The 21,253-nt window shown below is 45.6% G+C and overlaps 1 long non-coding RNA gene across 1 annotated transcript; it reads left to right on the forward strand.

The window, feature by feature from the left end:
• The first annotated feature begins 1,592 nt into the window (after positions 1-1,592).
• Positions 1,593-16,329, forward strand: LOC108309040. Its single transcript, XR_001827160.1, has 4 exons — positions 1,593-1,786; positions 8,195-8,401; positions 12,704-12,734; positions 16,309-16,329. It is a non-coding gene; the product is annotated as an uncharacterized LOC108309040 (long non-coding RNA).
• Positions 16,330-21,253: the final 4,924 nt, after the last annotated feature.

Consider the following 21,253-nt stretch of genomic DNA (forward strand, 5'->3'; position numbering starts at 1 on the left):
GAGCAGATCAAGAAAGACTCTAAAGGGCAGCTCAAGGACGTCAGGCTCCATCCTGCAGGTAATAGGGAGACATGAAAGGACTTGTAGGAGGTGGTGACAACCCCAGAGCTGTGATTTATAAAGAGTTCCCCAGAGCAGAGGTAAATGCACTAGATAAAGAGTTTTCAGATAAGGAAATCATTCTGGATGCTGTCCAAATAAGAGAGTGTAAGGAACTAGTGAAATTTGAACACTAGATATTGGTTAATATCCAGAAATTTGTGTTAATTTTTTAAGATTTTATATTTTTGTGCATACGTTTTTTAAAAAAGTGAGTCCTTATATTTTAGAGCTATATTTATGAATGAAACAATATGCTATCTAAAATGTTTTTCCAAATAATCTGGGTATGGGGGTGCAGGACTTTGGAAGCAATAGATGATAGAAATAATAGGAATACAAGTAATTAGCTCTGAACTGATAATCACTAAAGCTGAGTGGTGGAGATACATTGAAGTTCCTTCTATTATGGCTCTACTTTTGTTTATGTTTGAGATATTTCATAATAAAATGTTTTCAAGATAATAAAGATTTAATGAAGAGAAGCCAACAAAGTGCTAACATATCCAGAGTGCCTATTCTGTTCCAGAGGGCCTTGTTTGTATTCATTACCTTCACAGGCACAACCTTCCCGTGACCCAGATAGTATTAATGCGCCCTTTTAACAGATGAAGAAACTGAGGGTCAGAGTGTATGGACCATACTTAATGTAACACCAGTACCAAGTGGTGGAGTGAAGACACACCCAGTTCACATCACAGCCCTCTCTCTTTCATATGCTCTAGGCTATGGGCGTGGCCACAAACTGTCACTGCTTCATGAAGACCTGTGTTGGAAAAAGAGATACCACAGTGAACAAACAAAAAGAAACAGACGATAATGTAATCAGTTATACAGAATGTCAGAAAACAATACGGAGAGCAATAAAAAAGAAAAGGAACATAAAAAGTGCTGTGGCAGGAGATGAGCTGGGACAGGGAGACGAAAGCGAAAGAGAACCAAGCAGGTAGCTGGTGAAACACATTACAGGAAGAAGGAGCCAGCGGCAAGTACATTTCTCAGGTGTGAGCATGGGTGATGTGTCCAACAGCAGAGAGCCCATGTGGCCAGGACAGAGTGGGGAACAGAGCGAGTAGGGGAAGAGGAGGTTAGAGCACTAGATCCTGCAGGGTTTGTGGGCCATGTTCAAGACTTCAGCTTTTATTCAGAGTAAGATGAGGTGTCTTGCAGGGTTTTTGTGAGCAGAGGAGAAAGGTAGAAAAGGGAGCATATTTGGCCTGCCTGCTATGCTTTGAAGCGCCAGCTCACAGGGTTGGTCTCTTAATTGCATCTGGGAACGTAGATTTGGGAAAAGTTCCCACCATCCTCTGGAGTGGCTTGTTGTGCCTAAACTGTTTTCTACAAACAATGTGGCTTAGCTGAACACTTCTTTTCCGTCTGAGTCTGGAATTTGTATATGTGCCAGGAAGGGAGCACTATCATGACAAGTCCCCTGGTTTAAAAAAAAAAAAAAAAACTCTGGGCACTAGAGTCCCTAACAAGCTTCCCTGGTAGAAGACAGCATTTTGTAACTTATTGCTGGGGGAATTAAGCATGTCCTGTGTGACTCCACTTGGTGAAGCCCCTTGGCAGCTCGAGCCTTCTTTCCCGTGGACTTCGCCCCATGGACCTCTTCCCCTTTGTGGGTTGTGTTTGGCATCCTTTGCTGTAAAAACCACAGTCACGACTGCAACAATCTGCAGAACCTGTGAGTCCTCCCGCTGAATTGCTAAACCTGAGGGTGGTCTTGGGGATCCTGAAACAGGAGTGGTTTATCTGCCATGCTTTAAAAAGATCCCTCTGGCTGCTTTGTTGAGGGGAACTGGGCAGAGCCAAGGAGACCAGGAAGGAGTTTGTTGCAACAATCCAAGCAAAAGCTACTGGGGACTTAGACCAGGAGGTGGGGGCGGTGAGAAGAGATAGGACCCTGTATTTATAAATACAAGAACTTGCAGGCAGGCAGGGGTCATCAGAAATGCCTGTGAGAACGGGAACTGCTAAGCAGAGGGCTGTCCTCGCTCATGAGCGTTCATTATACAAGTCCCGTAGTATGACAGGGACTTTGTAACAGACCCCTTATAGTTTCCAGGAGGGTCTGTGCCCCATCCTGCAAATGCAGTTTTCAAGGATCTCTTCCTCTCATCTAGCACTTATTTGCAGAGTTCAGCCCGGGGAAGAATCTCCTTCCCTGAAAAGGTAAGTGTAACTTACAAGACTTAAGTGCCCTTGAATCCAAGATTGTGGTTTTCTACTAAAGAAGATGCTTGACCAGCTTGTTCCTGCTTCCTGACCTCTGCTTCCAAGAGCTAAAAGAGGGCAATTTTTTTAGAAGTTTTCAAGGACCAAAAAAAAAATGCATTTTTGCTTGAGAATACAGGTACCGTGGGCTGCTCCTGCGGTGGAAGAAAAAGACATCGCCTTTTATGACTTCAATTACACAAACTTTCTTGAATTCTAAATTTGAAATAGCATATTTCAAGGCAGGTGAGTGGATGGGTGTGGGGGAGGAAGAAGCAAAAGACAAAAGGAAAAGAGCTGGGTGAGTTTTGCGGGACCGTTCACAGAGAGCTCTCCGCGATTTTCAAGTTGAGGAGTGATATTATGTTCATCTATGCTCTAATTGCTCAGCAATAAACAACACCCACTTGCAGCATAAATGTCAGGATCAAGACTATTTCTAAATTTGCTTTGAAACAATGTCAGTCACCATGAAGAGCACAAAGAGATTGAGCTCTTTTGTTAGCATAAAAAAATTTTAAATATATATGACTGAGGGGTTTTCATTACTGAAAGCAGCAGAGCTCAGGTACAATGGGGAGTGGGAGGACAGGGCTGTGCTTAGGTGAGACTGTTTGCCCGCTCACTGCTCGGGAGGGAGGGGCGACTGATTGATGTGTGGATGACACTTGTCACCCACTGCAGAAAGTGTCACAGAGCAGGTAACTGCTGAGCTGCAAAGGGCACCGGGTAGTGGGGAGGGGAGAAGAGCAGCCTTTCGAGCAAAAATTAAGGCTGGGGGAACAACTTTGAATGTTCTTGCCCACCAAGTCAATAAGTCAGTAAAAATGTTGAGAAGTTGAGTTAAAAATAATAAAATAAAATAACTAGATGCTGTTTTAATCACAAGCTGGGAAAGTCTTGAAGCTTGATCATGGGAGTGTGGAAATCACTTGGGTTTGGAAGCCTAGCAATCTGAAGCCTTCTCTCCCATTCTTCCTATCTGTGTGTTATCAGGCAGGCACTCAACCTCTCTGAGCCTTGGTATGCATGTCTTCAATAATGAGGATAATTACCTCTCCCTCTTTGGTAAGTCTATCTCTTGAGTGGACATGAGGAGCAATAAACTAATGTGTGTCAGAAGGTACATGAAAGTGTCAAATACTAGACACCTAATAAGTGCCCCACAAGAACCTGAGCCAGGTGGATGCTGCCAGAACTTCCTAGTCTACTAGAGTGTAGTGGGTCACCCTAATTCCCAAAAACTGCACAAGTACCTCAACTAATCCCAGGAATCCTGCCCTGGCATATCCTTGCAGGCTGGAGGGAGAGCCCAGTGAATGTCTGGAAACTGATCAGTAGATCAGGTGCTGATGTCAAGCGTCTGAACAGGGCAGTGATTCTTCGAAACAATGGTTTCCTTTGTTTTCAACCTCCCCTCACCTCGAATGGGGGTGCATGGGACAGGGAAGCTTAGTGGTTAAGAGCATGGACCCTGGCATCAGACAGACCTGACTTCAGTTACAGGCTTTGCTGTTTCTAGCTGGCCATGCCTAGGTAAGTCACATAACCTCTCTGAGACTGTGATACCTGAATAAATATGGCAGGGGAAACAGACCTCTGTGACACTCTGAGTATCATTAACTTCACCATTCCTCCCGATTTTGAAAACACAGCCATGTAGATTCATTTAGTAAGTAAATACATTCTGAACTTTTAAAATTTTCTCTGAGATAGGAAGAGCTGTTAGAACCTGACCTCAAAACTGATGCCAACCTTGAGTTTTGAAGCATATTCTTTCTCACTTTAGTAAGATCATCTTCTGTTGTTGTTTTCACATGTGGTCAAATATTTTATTATGGGTATCAGTAAAATACTGTGCTCTTCAACAGCTGAAACCCTGAGGAGGGTTGGAGATGGAAGATAAATAGAACTCAAGTTCTCCAACTAGCAGGGCTTTTTCCTAAATCCCTGGGGCCTGTTCAACTTAGAATCATGTGTGTATGTGTGTGTGTGTGTGTGTGTGTGTGTGTTTGTGCTTGTGTGTGTGTGAGTGTGTGTGTGTGCGTGCGTGCATGTGTGTCTGTGTGTGCGTAAAACATTATTTATATGTGGATGTGCCCATTAAGGACCATCAAAATACAATTTTTTCCTTAGGGAAAGAATATTTTTCTGGTGGGCTCCAAAGTGTTGGTTAGAAGCCATTGCCTTGATTTTCCAGATGTCACTCAGGTCTCATGGCAGGACTTGAGAAGCATGACCTGGCCCCTGAGGAACTTGCTGCAGAACTGCTAGATAAGAATGCCTTTGGCTGGGTGCAGTGGCTCAATCCCAGCACTTTGGGAGGCCGAGGCAGACGGATCATGAGGTCAAGAGATCGAGACCATCCTGACCAACATGGTGAAACTCCATCTCTACTAAAAATACGAAAATTAGCTGGGCGTGGTGGCATGCGCCTGTAGTCCCAGTTACTCAGGAGGCTGAGGCAGGAGAATTGCCTGAACCCGGGAGGCGGAGGTTGCAGTGAGCTGAGATTGTGCCACTGCACTCCAGCCTGGCGCCTGGTGACAGAGTGAGACTCTGTCTCAAAAAAAAAAAAAGAATGCCTTTGCACGCCCTGTGGATGGCGTAGCACCCTTAGAGTGAGACATAGGCCGTCTTCTGTGCGTGCACACCACTGACAAGCCTTTCCGCTCTGCTTGCACAGGACAGAGTAGAGCACCTGGGTGAGAAGTAGGAAGCCCCGTTATGAAGCTCCGGGAAGGCTCCACTATTCCCTATGGCGTTCGGTGCTATAGATGCAATTGTCTTTTTCACTCTCTTTTTTTTTTAGACAGAATCTCGCTCTGCTGCCCAGGCTGGAGTGCAATGGCATGATCTCAGCTCACTGCAACCTCTGCCACCTGGGTTCAAGCTATTCTTCTGCCTCAGCCTCCTGAGTAGGTGACATTACAGGCATGCACCACCATGCCATGCTTTTTTTTTTTTTTTTTTTTTAAGTAGTGACAGGGCTTCACCATGTTGGCCAGGCTGGTCTTGAACTCCTGACCTGAGGTGATCTACCCGCCTCAGCCTCTCAAAGTGCTGGGATTATAGGCGTGAGCCACCACATCCACCCGTGATTTTCTTTCTTTTCAGAGACATAACAGAGAGGCCACCAATAGGTTAGCCTCTTTGTATTAGTCTACTGGGGCTGCCATAACAAAATACCGCAAACTGAGGGACTCGAACAACAGAAATCTATTGTCTTGCAGCTCTGGAGGCCACGAGTTCAAGATGAAGGTGTTCGCAGGGCTGGTTTCTTCTGATGCCTCTCTCCTTGGCTTGTAGATGCTGCCTTCTCTCTGGGTCTTCACGTGGCCTTCCCTCTGTACATGTGTCGTAATGTCCTCTTCCTATAAGGACACTAGTCACATGGGATATAACCTCATTTTTTACCTCTTCAAAAAACCCAATCTCCAAATACATTTACTTTCCAAGGAACTAGGGGTTAGGACTTTAACATACGAATTTGTAGGGGCGGAGGCCACTAATCAGCCCATTTCTCAAGGTGAAATTTCTGCTTTGTTTCTTTTGAAAGACATAGTCGTTGGATGGGTTAGAAAGGATATCTCTGTGGCACTTCTGCAGTTGCCTGAGGGTTGAGGTCGGGCGGTGGCCGGCGGGGTGTGGGGATCTGTGACACCTGGATAATAAGGAGAGACACTGAGTCTGGAGAGGTGGGAAACCTGCCAGCTTACAGCGACAGACCCCGGGACATAAGGATTTGTACTGAAGGGGAGGTTCCACAGTCAGACCTAAAGCAGCACTCACCGGGGCTGAGTGTGAGTTACACTGGAGGACAGTGGCCAAGGTCAGGGTCAGAGAGGAAATCATGTGTCACGGAGAACCCAGGCGTCGGGACCTGGGAGGAGAGCAGCCAGAGTGGGGCCAGACGGGTTGAGGCTGAGGGGTCAGGAGAGAAGCTTAGGAAAAGGAAGGGGAGTTGGGCCTTTCTAGTGGGATGTCTCTTGGGTGGACTGGAGAAAGGGTGGCTGCTCTCAGTATTCAGGAAGAGGCTGGACAACATTAGAGTAGAGGAAGAGTCAGGTTTAGGGAGAGGCATGGGGAAGGATGAAAGACTTGGGGCCACTGGTTCTCCACCTGAGGCAGCAAGTGAGGAGGGCCTGCTGGTGTTTTTCTCCCCTATACTACTCTCGCAGGCACTGGAGGAGTCCTCCAGCAGTGTTCTGGGGCACTGATAACACTGCTGTTTACCTCCTCGTCCTACAAACTACACCCCCGCTCTACCCAGTGTGGTCAGACATGTGTGATCCAGAATCACACTACGAGAGTGAACCCTGGGGAAACATGAACAGGAGGAAGCCCTGAGAGGCCAGCCCTACATCACAGGTCACGGGCAGGCACGCCTGGGTTCAAGTCTGGCAGGCTGTGTGACACTGAACCACCGACCTCAAGCCTGAGTCACATTTTCTCATCTATAAACTCTGGATATGACACTGACCACAGCCTTCCAAAGCTTTCAGAGCAAACAGAAATGCTTTCGGTTGGAGCTGGTAGAATCACTGAACAATGGTTGCTTAAAAACTAAAGTCAATTAATTATCTCATCTAACAAAAAGTCTAAAAGTGAGTGGCTCCCGGTTTAGTCAAGGAACTTAGTGACTAAGACACATCTTATTTCTTCTGTTCCAGCATTCTCAGCATATTGACTTGTTGCCTCATGGTCACAAGATGGCTGCTGCTACCCCAGGCATCATGTCCTCAAACCAACAACCTAAGCAGGAAGGAAGAGATGAGGCAAAAAGCTTTCTTTTGGGAGACTTTATCTTTTATTTTCCCCTTATTTCAAAGCAAAAGGTTTTGACTTCAAATACTATTTTATTTTCTTTTTGAGGTGGAGTTTTGCTCTTGTTGCCCAGGCTGGAAGGCAATGGCATGATCTCAGCTTACTGCAACCTCCACCTCCTGGATTCAAGAGATTCTCTAGCCTCAGTCTCCCAAGTAGCTGGGATTACAGGAATGTGCCACCAGGCCTGGCTAATTTTTGTATTGTTAATACGGATGGGGTTTCACCATGTTGGCCAGGCTGGTCTCGAACTCCTGACCTCAGCCTCCCAAAGTGCTGGGATTACAAGCCTGAGCTACCGCACCCGGCCATCAAAGAGTTTTCTTAACTCTGCAATATAGGATTATTGTGAGACAATTTATCATGCATAGAAAAATGCTGGGAACATAATAGGCAATCAGTAAGTGTTAGTTCCCTTTTTGGGAAGGAAATATAGCAAGATCTTAGGCCCTAACATCCCACTTATCTTTCTGGGCCTCAGCTCCTTCAACTGTGAAAAGAGAATAAAATTAGTTAAGCAGTAAGTATACTATAAACACTCGCTTTTCTCATTTTGATTATTTTTTTCTAGCCTGTATATATTATAATCTCAGCCTGAATTTGAGAATTCACCTTTCAGATCCAAGTACTAGTCAATTAACACATTCAGTCTGGCTTTCTGCAATATTACTTTTAGAAATAGTGTTCAGTAAGGATTTGTGCAATGTGTCAGCAGTTCCTCAATCTTGGAGATGCGAGGGAATGCCAGCAGTAATTATCGCCTAGCTAGGCTCCTGTTAGAACTAAGGATACTTTAATTAAGTGGATGAGTAATCTGATGCCTCCTTAGAAAATGGGCATTAATATGCAAATCAATGATTATTCATCACCAGGAAAAAGGTTGTTTTATATGCCCCTGCTTGGTAAGTTTGCTGCTCAAGAAAGAGTTCCTTTGCACTGGGTTAGTACGCAATATTTATGTTTAAAATTTAACAAATATAATTAGATGGGAGAGTTTAGAGCTTTACTTATTTGTGTCACTTGATGTAAATTTTTAATATTTTATCACCAGGGCAAGAGGCCCTTGTTTTGAAGATGTCCGTTTCACTCAATGACTACTCATACATCCAACCATCCTTCATTAGCAACCGCCCTGGGACCGCCCTGGATCAAGCACTGGGGAGCCTGGAATGGGGAAACCTGCTTCTCGACTTGGAGGAGCTCATGGCCTAGAGGAGGATCAACATTGCTGCAAGCAACTTCCCACTAAGTTGCTAAGGTTGGCAATAGAAGTGTGTGCTCAGCAGAGAAGCAGGTCTGAGTGGGAGTGATTAACTGCCCCTGCCCAAAGCTGGGCAGTGGGGTGGGGTTAGAAAGGCTTTCCAGAAGGAGCTAGGAAAGGGATTTCCAAGGAGGTGAACAGGCACATGCGAAGATACAGAGGCTGGAAGTAGCACTGGGATTTGAGGAAACTATATTCGGTTGGTGAAAACAAAGGTGGGAGGGGACATAGCAAGAACCAAGACTACTGTAGCAGGGCCAGATGGCAAAGAGGTTTGTCCTACATAAGAAGGAGATGGAGCCCTCTCCTGAGACCAGTGTCAGCCTAGGAACACTTTTCTTTTCCCTCCCTCCCTCCCCTTCCTTCCTTCCTTCCTTCCTTCCTTCCTTCCTTCCTTCCTTCCTTCCTTCCTTCCTTCCTTCCTTCCTTCCTTCCTTCCTTCCTCCCTCCCCCCTCCCCCCTCCCCCTCCATCCCTCCTTCCCTCCCTCCCTCCCTTCCTTCCTTCCTTCCTTCCTTCCTTCCTTCCTTCCTTCCTTCCTTCTTTCCTCTTCTTTATTTGGATTTAGGTTTTAGAAAATCACTTTGGCTACACCAAAGGGTTTTTAACATGATGGATTAGTTCCAAGCTGTACAAAAGGAGGCAGGTAGTCTGGAAGGGATTAGGGTTTCAGTCCTCTGTGCTAACAAACTGCGTGCCAAATGCAGGCCACTTCACTCCGCCAGTCTCAACTTATTCACCTGTAAAATGGAGCATCTGGGCCAGATGACCACTAAGTTCCCTCGAAAATACAAAAATGTTGAGTTTCAAACTCTGTAACCCCAAATTCTCGGACTTCAATGACAGCAAATGTGGGAAACGTTTCCATTAGACAACATAGCTTACTCATATGAAACCAAGGCAACAGGTCCCTAAAACCAGCCTCTGCGCTCACCCCACACTACCTGCAAATGCCCAACAACTGAGCACTGTAACGTCTCCTCAGACAGAGTCAAACTTATGACCCATTGATGACTTGGGTAGATTTTCCTGGACATTTTCCCAGGAGACAAAGAAGAGGCTTTATACACACACCTGAAGTCGCGCTGGAGAAGGGGGAGGGAGGACGCAGACTCATTTAGAGGCCTTGGAAGAAGAAAGCTCATTCCTCAGGTTTAAACCCAAATTCTGCCTTCTCTAACTTTGGGAGAGAAAAAAACACAATCCTCAGATCCTGTGGTGATAAATCAACCACAGCACAGGACAATTCATGCAGAGTTTTCACGAGTCATTAAAAAAAAAAAAAAAAAGAAACCTGTTAAGTGTCCTCAGAAAAGCGCTGATGATACCCAGTGAGAAAGATGAGGCTAAGGTGCTTTTACGTTTAAAGTTGATGCCGTTGCCTTTTCTATATATATAAAGCAGAAAGAGAAGATACTTATTAGTATCATACTTCTTTCCCCTACAAATTTGGTGGGGAATCAGATTTCTGTATTTCTGAGGGCTTTGGGTAAGTTGCCTTCACTGAGCACACAAAATTCACCACGGACAGAGACCTGGGAAACGTGGTGTGCCTTCTTCCCCCATACCTGGCACAGACCAAAGACGGCAGGGCAGGAGAAGTGTGCACAGCATTCAAAGTCCCACTTGCCCTCTTCTCATTCCAGATACAGGAGAAATAACCAAGCCAGAAAAATGAGAGGACACAGGAGCAGGAAAAAAACCATTGGCAATTTATCTTTTATTTTATTTATTTATTTATTTATTGTCTTTTTGTTGGTTTGTTTGTTTGTTTTCCTTTTGTGGAGAACGGGGTCTTGCTATATTGCCCAGGCAGGTCCCCAACTCCTGGGCTCAAGCTATCCTCCCGCCCCTGTCTCCCTAAGAGCTGGGATTATAGGAGTGAGCCACAGCACCTGGCGCAATTTAGCTTTTAAAATAGGTCTGTAGCCCCATGCCATTCTGGAAATATTCAAAGTCTTAGAGGACAAATTAGATCCATTTTAGTGAGCAGGTTCGTTCTTTTATTTTCTTGCTCACCAAGTTGGCTACTCCGCATGAAAAGAATTTGAAGAAATTTCATGCTCAACTCGGGGTATTTCTTTGCATCAGGATAGAAAGCTTGGCTGGACTTTACAGCTGCATGGTCTTTGCAGTAGAAGTTTGATGGCAGACCAGGGTGGTTCGTAACCCTATAGCAACGTGTTGTATATTTCAAAGTAGGTAGAAGAGAGGACTTGATCCCAACACAGAGAAACGACAAATACTCGAGGGGAGGGAAACCCCAAATGCCCTGACTTGATCATTACACGTGCTACGCGTGTAACAAAATATCATGTGTATCCCATACGTATGTACAAATATTATGTATCAGTAAAACAATTAGAGAGAAGACAGATGCGATGGAAGGAACCTAGGCTTGGAAGGCAGCACATCTCACTTGAGTCTGCTTTTGGTGTCTGCTAACCTTGTGCCTTTGGTTCCATTACTTAATGTGGCTGAGCCTCAATTTCTTCATCTGTAAAACAATGATTAACACACCCTTTTTTTGAGACGGGTTCTCACTCTGTTGTGCAGGCCATTGTGCAGGGGCATGACCTCAGCTCTCTGCAACCTCTGTCTCCTGGGCTCAAGTGATCCTTCAGTCTCAGCCTCCCAAGTAGCTGAAACTGCAGGCACACACCACCACGCCCAGCTAATTCTTTGTAGACATGGGGTTTCTCCATGTTGCTTAGGCTGTTCTTGAGCTTCTGAGCTCAGGTGATCCACCAGCCTTGGCCTCCCAAAGAACTGGTATTACACATGTAAGCCCAGTCAATACACCCATTCTTAAATGCCCAGAACTTTCATTGTGTTAGGAAATAACCAGGGAGTTGCTGTGTGAAGAAGGGTAAGGGCCTACAATGAAGCCAACCTGGATTCAGTGCCCACTTCACAGATAAGAAAACTGAGGCTTAATTTGTAATTCAGGCCAAAAAGAACAAACACTGTCCTGGGGCTTGTCCTACTGTCACCCTCATTCCCCTTTTCCCGTTACCCACTCCCCTCCCTTCCACCCATCCATTCCTGCTTCCTTCCTTCCTTTATTCCTTCCTTCCTTTCCTCCCTCCCTCCCTTCCTTTCATTCTTCCTTCCTTTTCTCCCCCCCTTCCTTCCTTCCTTCCTTCCTTCCTTCCTTCCTTCCTTCCCTCCTAGGGAAGGTGTTCTCTTTCCAGGTCCGCAAGTGGGTGTGGGCAAGTTTTAAGGGCAAAAATTTCCCAACACCATATTTTCTCCCCCTCTCATCTCTCCCCATCCAGGAGATTTAACAGTTGATGTTTAAATTTCACCGGCACAGGAAGAAACTAAAAGTCAATCACTCCAGCGAAGTTCTGAGGAACTCCTTTCATTGGCCAGAGGTCTTAGAGAAGGCGGGGGTTCTTCCCAGGTTAAAGTCCCCTTCTCCCACACCCCTTCAGACTCCATGTTTGGATCCCCTTCCATGAACACTCCTGTGGAAGCTGTTTTTCTCTCTCCTGGATTTTCCCTCTGGAGTCCCCTTCCATACTCTCTCGTGGAAGCCTGTCTTCCCCTCCCAAACTTCACCTCTGTCTATTCCCTTCCTCTCAGTGTGGAAGCTGCTTTCCTCTCCTGGATTCCATCTTTCTGGATTCTCTCACTCAGTGTGAGAGGAGCCTTCCTTCCGTGGTTTCCCGCTCTGGGAGCCCTTCTCACTCAGTGTGAGAGCCAGCTGTTTCTCTCTCCTTCTGCTTTTTCTCTCTCTAAATAAATCACTTTCTACAAATGCTTTTGAGTCCAGCATTGACTGTGCACTGTGCCGCGGTCTCCTCACCCATTCCTGGGGAGTGATCGACCAAGAACCTGGAGAAATGTCCTCTCAGGGAAACTGAGGGGGCACCCCTGAACCCCAATATTATGCTTCCTTCCTTCCTTCCTTCCTCCCTCCCTTTCTCCCTTCCTTCTTTCCTCCCTCCCTCTCTTCCTTCCTTCCTTCCTCCCTCTCTTCCTCCCTCCCTCCCGTCCTTCCTTCCTTCCTTCTTTCTTCCCTCCCTTCCTTCCTTTCTTCCTTCCTTCTTTCCTCCCTCCTTTCCTTGCTTCCTTTCTTCCTTCTTTCCTCCCTTTCTTCCTTCCTCCCTCCCTCCCTCCCTTCATTCCTTCCTCTCTTCGCAGTCAGGATCTCACTTCTTTTCCCTGTGTGGTCTCAGAAAAGTGGAGAACAGGGGCCCTTATTCCCTCTGACTCCCAAGGCAGAGGTCTCAGATACTTTGTTTGGGTTTTGTTTTTATAATTGTTTATCTGTACGTTCTTTTCCTTTTCACAGTCCGGCAGCTTCTTTGAGTGTGATTATTCAAGTCAAAAACAGTTGGCCATATCAGGCTAATCATATAGAAAGTTTTCTGGCATTCGAAATCTGACTCTGTGTGTGTGTGTATGTTTGTGTCTACATATGCACACGTGTTGTGCTTTCAGCTAGGCTGCATTTTGAGGAGCTGGTAGTGACACCCCGATAATATCTACCTGCAGAACCACAGCTTCGTATCTGACTCAGGACAGCTGACTCAGGAGCTGTATCCTATAATGGTCAAGTCTGTATTTTTTGAAAGAAACAAAGACCTGGGTTCCAATTTCTGTTCTACCATGACAGAAAGTGGTGTCATCTTTCTGTGTGTCAGGCCCAACGTCTATAAGCTAGCAATGTTATTGCCTGCATCGTTGGCTTGCCATGAGGATTAACTAGGGCTGAGTGTGACATTTCTGCTGCACTGTAATATGACTAGTATCTCCCTCATCTTCTTTCTCCACCTCGGCCCTCCCAGCCCCATACAACGTGCTGTTATTTGAAGTCTGTGCAGGTCATTGCAGGTGATGGTCCTGCTTGTGAGGGTGGGAGATGCCTGGATGGATTTGAGTCTGGTCCTGTGAGACTGAGCGATTGTGCCCCAGGATAATGAGATGCCGAAATTAGAGCCAAAACTGCCTCCCATTTGTGTGGGGAATGAGAAAGCCATAGAAGCTTCTGGTGAGTCAGATTGAGAAGGAAGTGCACATTTAAGGACAGAAGAAGGCCAAGGAGCTGTGCCAGGAAGTTTCCACAGCTGTGGCTCAGGAATGGCTCTTCTCAACTTTCTTAAGTAGCATCCCACCTAAACTAGCCAGCCCTCCTTCCGAGGCAGTCTGTTTTTAACAATTCTTGAAAAGCCAAAAACTTTGTGTGACTTGGTGAATGGGACAAGAAAGATGCTATGGGCCTCAAGAAGTAGATATTAGTATTCCTATCTTATGGATGAGAAAATCAAGGCTCAGAGAGGTGAGGCCACTTGCCCAGTGTCACACAGCTTAGGATCTGAATTTGGATCTATTTATCTGCAAAGCCCAGGTTATCCTGCTTAACCATACTGCAGTCCACTAATGCTGGGTCCATTAACAACATGAGAATACACCCATGTTTTACTAAGGTGGGCTAATAAGGACCATTGGAAAGTAGTTCTTTAAGACCAGGCTATTGGAGGGGGGGCATATACTCAAATTCTTCAGCTTAATTTCAGGTTCCTATGTAATCCCCAACAGGCCAGCTGTAAGCACTTACGATATCCTGATAGGAGGAGGGGGCATAATTACTGCCGACATTTATTGAGAGTTCATAATGAGCCAGCCTCTGTCCCAAGCACCCATGTCACAGCCTATTTAAGCCTTACAATAACCTTAAGGGGTCAGAAGCTATTGTTTAGCACCATTTTGCAGATGAAGAAATAGAGACATGGAGAGATGAAATCTTGCCCAAGACAATGCAGCTAGAAATGGCAGAGCTGGGATTTGAATCCAGGTGGTTGGTATGGGTGTGAAGAGTATGTTCCTAGTCCACGTGAGGGGAGCCTCTCCTGACTGAAAATATGAACAGGGCCAAGCGCAGTGACTCATGCCTGTAATCCCATCACTTTGGGAGGCCGAGGTGGGCGGATCACCTGAGGTCAGGAGTTCGAAACAGCCTGACCAACAAGGAGAAATCCCGTCTCTACTAAAAATATAAAATTAGCCAGGCATAGTGGTGCATGCCTGTAATCCCAGCTACTTGGGAGGCTGAGGCAGGAGAATCATTTGAACCCAGGAGGCAGAGGCTGTCGTGAGCAGAGATCGCACCATTGCATTCCAGCCTGGGCAACAAGAGTGAAACTCCATAAAAAAAAAAAAAAAAAAAAAAAGAAAAAGAAAATACGATAAATATGATAAACAGGCACAGAGACATCAGGCCAAAAGTGATGTCTCAGCAGGCCTTGTGCTGGGCTCTTTACCTTTTGTGTCTGCATATAACCCTTACAACAAGTCGATAGGGCTACTGACATGAAGAAACTGAGGTTCAAAAAGTTGAATGACCTGGAGAGTCGTGCAGCAGCAGAGCCGAAGTTTGAAGCAGAATTGTGACTTTGGCTTGCCTCACCTGGAGCAAAATTACCTTCCAAAGCCCGAGGTCTGTCCAATCCCCCAGGGTGCCCCTTGGAGGTCAAGAAGGAGAAATCCATCCCTCTTGTGACAGAGCTGCCACACTGGACAGTTGGCTGGCTGAAAAAATCTAGTCTCAGAAACCCCCACCACACCCCAATGCACCGATGATTGGCAGGCTTCCTTTGTGTGAACTCTGCTCATTGCAGGTTTTCATTTTCAGTGATGTCCCTGACAGCTTTAGTGAGATGATTGTAGGGTAGAAGACTGTAACCTTTAAAGGTTTGGTAAAATCTCTGCAAGTGGGAGGTCTGTCATCCTCCGGGGCGTGTTGAAGTGCCTGCTTATAAATGTTTCTTTGCAAACCCTGGTTTCTGAGCACTCCAGGTGAGGAATGCCTAAGTCAGGCGATGGCAAGGATGCACAGGGAGGAAAATCAGGAGAGAGGTTGAGGTAGGAGTGCAGGACTTGGGCTCCACGGAGCATCAGGGAGGAAGAGAGGCAAGAGCCAAGGATACATCCCGGGTTTGGGGCATCTGAATGAGTAGGAGTCTGGAAACAAGGAGGGACCGTTCAGGGGCTGAAGAACTGAGAAGACAATTCTACATCCACACTGAAGTTCCTTACAGAGAACTTACGGAAAATGAATTCTCTACCCAGCCACCTCAGTGTGCCTCTAAGGCCATGACTGTGGTCCCTGGGTCTGTGGCCAGCATTCTGGCCAGAGAATTTTCCCTTTGTGTCCCTGGAGATCTAATTCAGGATCTGGATTTGTCTTCCTGCTCTTTGCCTCTATTTTCTCTATTCCCAGGGGACTCAAAGGACATTTAAGCTGATGCTTGCCTGCCCTCCTCCTTCCTCTAACATTTCCCCTCTACTCTTTACTTCTGAGCACTGGCCGGCCTGGGTCTCATGTACACTTCTGGGGATCCAAGCCCAGGAAATGCAGAGCCCTGCCAGGCACTGTCCCTGCTTTAAGATCCTCATGGCCCAGAGGCAAGTCTGCAGATGCAAGTGACTCCAGGATCAGGAGAAGGACCAAAGGGATCGGAGGGAAGCTGGGAAGTGCATGGCTATCCCACCAGAGAGGCAGGGAGGCACCCCAGAGAAGGCTGGGTGGATGGGGGCCCGGAAGGTGAGCACAGACTTCCCAGGCAGAGCGATTGAGGAAGGAAGGTCCCCTGGGCGGAGGGTAGCCATGCTCCTCCTGTGCCAAGGCAGGGAGATGGGGAAGAAAGCTGCATGTTTGAGCATAGGCGAGGGAGTTCCTGTGACTGGAGAGTAGAGTGAATGTGGAAGAGTGGAAAGAAAAGTGGCTTAAAGATCATACAAGTTCCCAAATATCTTTTGGAAAAATTTTGGCATTTCCCGTGAGTCAGTATGTCCCAGAGTATGTGTAGTTTGAGAAACACGCAGAGAATAAAGCTGCAGCACTCCTTAAATAGTCGGTGTCTGGCTGGGCGCAGTGGCTCACGCCTGTAATCCCAGCATTTTGGGAGGCCAAGGCGGCATACCACTTGAGGCCAGGAGTTGGAGACCAGCCCGGCCAACATAGTGAAACCCCGTCTCTACTAAAAATGTAAAAATTAGCTGGGCGTGGTGGCCCAAAATTAGTTAATTGGGAGGCTGAGGCAGGAGAATTGCTTGAACTGGGAGGTGGAGGTTGCAGTGAACCAAGATGATTCCATTGTGCTCCAGCCTGAGCAACAGAGAAAGATTCTGTCTCAAAAAAAAAAAAAAAAAAAATTGCAGTGTCTGATTCCCACTCCCAGAACCAAAGAATTAAAACCTCAGAGGATGAAGCCTAGGAATCAGCATTTTTTATGTGCCAGAATAAGCACTACTCATTCGTATACGCAATGGAGAGCCATGGGAGGTTTCAGGCTGCAGAGTGATGAGGTTACCTCTGCATTTTAGATCCCTAGATCCCTAGGAGGGGGCATGATAGGGGGCTGTCACTAAACCAGTCCCCTGTGCACCAAAGGAATGGCAGAGGTTAATAGGTCGGACAGGTGGGAGCTTCTCTTCCCAGCTCCCCAGGCCAAAGCCCCAGATGATGGGGACTTCTAGCACCTACCTAGCTTCAGCACAGCTGAGACCCGCAGGTAACCCCAGACCATACAGCCAGGGCAGCCACAATGGACAATCACAGCCCAGCAACAGTGGTGCCATTTCTACAGCTTAGAATGTGCATGGTATCCCTTACATTCATACAACGCCTTGGCCCTGCACACTAACAATCTTGAAATTAACGTAGAAGAGAAAACCCTAGGAAGTGGGGCTTGAAGTCAGGTGATGAGTCTCCCTCATCCTTGTCCCAAAAGCCTCTGGCTATTCTGGGACATAAAATTTGTCTGCAGAGATTTCCAGCAAACCAAGGCCCTGGGCTGTGGTCCTCCAGCTGGACTCTGCCTTACTCTCTAGAGAGTTCCTGGTCTGCAGTGGAGGGAACTAGGAGGAAAACCCAGCAGGGCTTTGCTCCAGCCTAATCAGTCTTATTTTCATGTTTTCTTTGTTAGGCAATTGTGCAATATTTCATTTGTGCTCAGTGTCCTGTGGCTAAAGGCATCACTGAGAGTTAGTAAACAGTTGTTCTGGTTATCTATGACTGAGTACAAACTACCTTAAAACTTAGAGACTTAAAAGTGTATTATGGTTCTGTGGGTTGACTGGGCACAGCTGGGTGGTTCTTGCGTAGGGTCTGTCATGATGGTGCTGGGGCTGCTGTCATCTGAAGGCTCGACCGGGCTGTGTGTCAAAGCTTGCTCAGTCACAGGACTGGATCCTCTGTTGTGACAACTGGGACTGCCATGACTGGCCAGGGACTTCTCTCTGCATGTATCCTCTCCACATGGCCAGCATGGGGACTTCCGTACACTTTGGCAATCTTGAGATAGTCAGATTTATCACATGACGCAAGTATTCATAGGGACCCAAATGGAAATTTCAAAGCTACTTAAGTCTCACTACTGGAAGCTCCTCAGTGTCAGTTTCCAGTGGCCAAAGGCAAGACGCATGATTAGCCTACATTCAGAGAATGGGGACTGAGCCAGAGGGTGAATACTCAGAGCCAGGGCCCGTTGCAGATGAGCTACCACACCTGTACCTAGAGGGCTTATTGAATATTAAATGAGAAAAGATTTGTTGGAGTGCTGCAGTGTCAGAACCTCAGGCAGCATACGATAAGGTCCAACAAGCAAAAGTATCTCCAACCACAGATATAAATAATGTGCAAGTGTTTCCAGAATTCATTTCCAATTCTTCTTTACCAGAAACTGGCAAAATGATTTGCCAAATGGGACAAAGATAATTGCTTCTGTTCTACACAAACAAAATTCCTCCTCTGTTTTTCTTTCCTTTAGTTTCAGAATCCTTTTTTATAATTATTTCTACATGTTGCCAGTGTTAAAAAAATGCAGATATTTCAGAATCGTGTAAAGAAGGAAACCTCTCCTTTTTCTTTCAGCTCTCATTTTTAACCCTCCAGAAGTAACCACTGTGAATTCTTGGCATGTCCTCTCAGAAATGTGCTGTATATTTACAAGCAGAAAAGAATTCTTCGTAACACAAATAACCTGACATTCTATGTAAAATATTTGAATTCATGTGTGCATATGTGTGCATTTGTGTGTATGTTTACTTAAAATATATACTGGTCATTGTTTTACATGAGTTCACAGAAATTGTCCTCCTTCTTTTTCACTGGCGTCACAGAGCTCCATGGCATGGGTGCACCATCATTTTGTCTTCAACTAGTCCTTGTTTATGGGTATTTAGTTTCCAGTTTTTGCTGTTAAGGATATGACTCCCCACTTCCTTGTGTCCCATGCTGGTTGTTTTCTTATTTGTCTCTATGACTGTCTAATTCAAGACGGTTACTTCTTTGTATCTGAGTTGCAATCACTTGCTGCAGAGTGAGTTGCTAATTGTAGAGCATTTTCTTTCTCTTCATTTGCAGCTGCTCTAAGTTGCCTTTAAGGATGAAGTCTTTAGCAGCAAAGTTACCAAGGAGACGTGTGCCCATTGCTATGGCCCTAGATACCTTCTGATTGTTATAGATTTCCCAGGAATCAGGGCACCACGGCACACAGGGTGTTCAGCTCTGTCTCTCAGCTCCCCTTAGGTTCTCCCAACCTGTCCCTTTTCATAGCAGAAGATTTTAGAATACAGTAAGAAATGCTTAGATTTGGAAGTTAAACAGAAGTGGGATCAAATCAAATATTGGCTTTTCCTTTGGTGAGTTCCCACGGGCGAGTCACTCACCCCTCAGAGCCTGTTTCTTCATCTATAAAATAGACCTAAATATAGCTCCTAACTCAAAGGCTGAAGGGTTATGGAGTACACACACACACACACACACACACACACACACACACACACACACAGTCTCTGTCTCTCTCTCTGTCTCACTTATTTATCTATTTATACACATACACACACACACACACACACACACATAAAGGGTTTACTCACCAAGGTACCACATGTCCAGCAAGTTTTCTATGTACACTGACTTTGTAGTTGGGGCGGCCTCCGTGATTTTCATTAAGAAAATTAAGTTGAAGAGCTAAAAGCAGATTCCCCCACGGCCTGCCAGGGGTCATCTCTGCTGAAACCTTTCATTCTTTCTAACCTTTATTGAGCTCATTCTACTGCAAATATTTATTGGCCTCCTACTTGGAGGGACAGCAGTGTATCCTGCTTAATCTTAGCATCCAAGCCAGAACCCCTACAGGCTGCTGGGTGAAAATGTACAAGTATGTAACCACTTTGGAAAGTGGTCTGGCAATTTCTTATGAAACTGAACATAAATCTACACTTTGCCCCCAAGAATTCTACTCCTAAGTTTAAACCCAAAAGAAATGAAAGCCTACTTCCATAGAAAAAGTAGAACACAAATATTCATAGCAATCCTATTCAAAATAGCAAACATAGGGATGAGAAGAAACAGCCCAGCTGTCCATCAACAAGAGAATGAATAAATCAACTGTGATGTATTCATGCTATGAGAAACTTCTCAGCAATGTAAAGGAACTAACTACAGACACGTGAACAAGGTGGTTGACTCTAAAACACATTACGCTGCACCCAAGGAGCCAGAAACAAAAAAGTACATACTGTATGGTTTCACTTCTATAAAGTTCTGGAAGAGGAAAACCATATTTACAATTCTAAAAAGTCAGAATAGGGTGGGGGTGGTGGCTTACACCTGTAATCCCAGAACTTCGGGAGGCAGAGGCAGGCTAATCACTTGAGGTCAGGAGCTCGAGACCAGCCTGGCCAACATGGTGAAACCCCATCTCTACTAAAAACACAAAAATTAGTGGGGTGTAGTGGTAGGTGCCTGTAATCTCAGCTACTTGAGAGGCTGAGGCAGGAGAATCACTGGAACCAGGAGACAGAGGTTGCAGTGAGCTGAGATCACACCACTGCACTCCAGACTGGGCGACAGAGCAAAACTCCACCAAAAAACAAAGAAAGAAACAAACAAAAAACCACCTCAGAACAGTGGTTTCCTGAGACTGTAAGGAAACACTGTGGGGTGATGGAAACATCTTATGCCTTGATAGCGTTTGTGTTTCACAGATGTATACCTTTGCTGAATTTCATTGAATGGTACAATCAAAACTTGTGCGTTTCTTTCCATGTAAATTTTACCCCAAAAAAGAACTGTAAATGAACATTGAACTCTAATTAACGATATCCATGCTGGGCTGTTTAGATGTGAAGTGTACTGATGTCTGCAACTTGCTTTGAAATGAAGCAAAAAATAAGAGGGGCTGATGGGTGAGTAGACAGATATGTGGTAAAATAAATACAGCACGGTGCTTAAAAGTGCAGAATCTAGGAGGTGGGTACACAGGTGTCCACTGTAGCTTTTTTCTCTTTTTGTTCCAATGTTCTGTATGTTTGAATTTTTTCCGATCAGAATGTAGAGGTGAGAAAGACTTCAGAGCCCCATTGCTTGGGTTTGAATCCTAGCCCCACCCCTGATTAGCTCTGTAACTTTAGACAAGTTACTCATTCTCTCTGTGCTGTACCTGCTTTTTCTCCATCTGTAAATTGGGGATAAAATCATTGAGCTCTTCTGAGGATAAAATGAATGATCAGATGTGAAGCATGTGGAACAGTGCCCAGCTCAAAGTAAGCACTCAATAAATTCTTTCCTTATCCAGAAAATACACTGAGATGTTAACTGTATGCCTCTGTGAAGGGCTATATCTGTATAATCCTCCCTAACATTTATCCCAAGAGAATGTGTTGTAGAGGAATGTGTTGGATCAGTTGTTATCCTCCTCGAACCTCAATTTCTTCAACTTAAAAATGGGAATAATTAAACTGCTCTGGGCTTCTAAGAGAACTCAATAAAATGACATAAATAAAAGCAATTGAATCAGGGTTCAATAAATGCTCACTGAATCTCTCTTTCCTA

The sequence above is a fragment of the Cebus imitator genome, unplaced genomic scaffold (genome assembly GCF_001604975.1).
Source record: "Cebus imitator isolate Cc_AM_T3 unplaced genomic scaffold, Cebus_imitator-1.0 Scaffold91, whole genome shotgun sequence".
NCBI lineage: Eukaryota > Metazoa > Chordata > Mammalia > Primates > Cebidae > Cebus > Cebus imitator.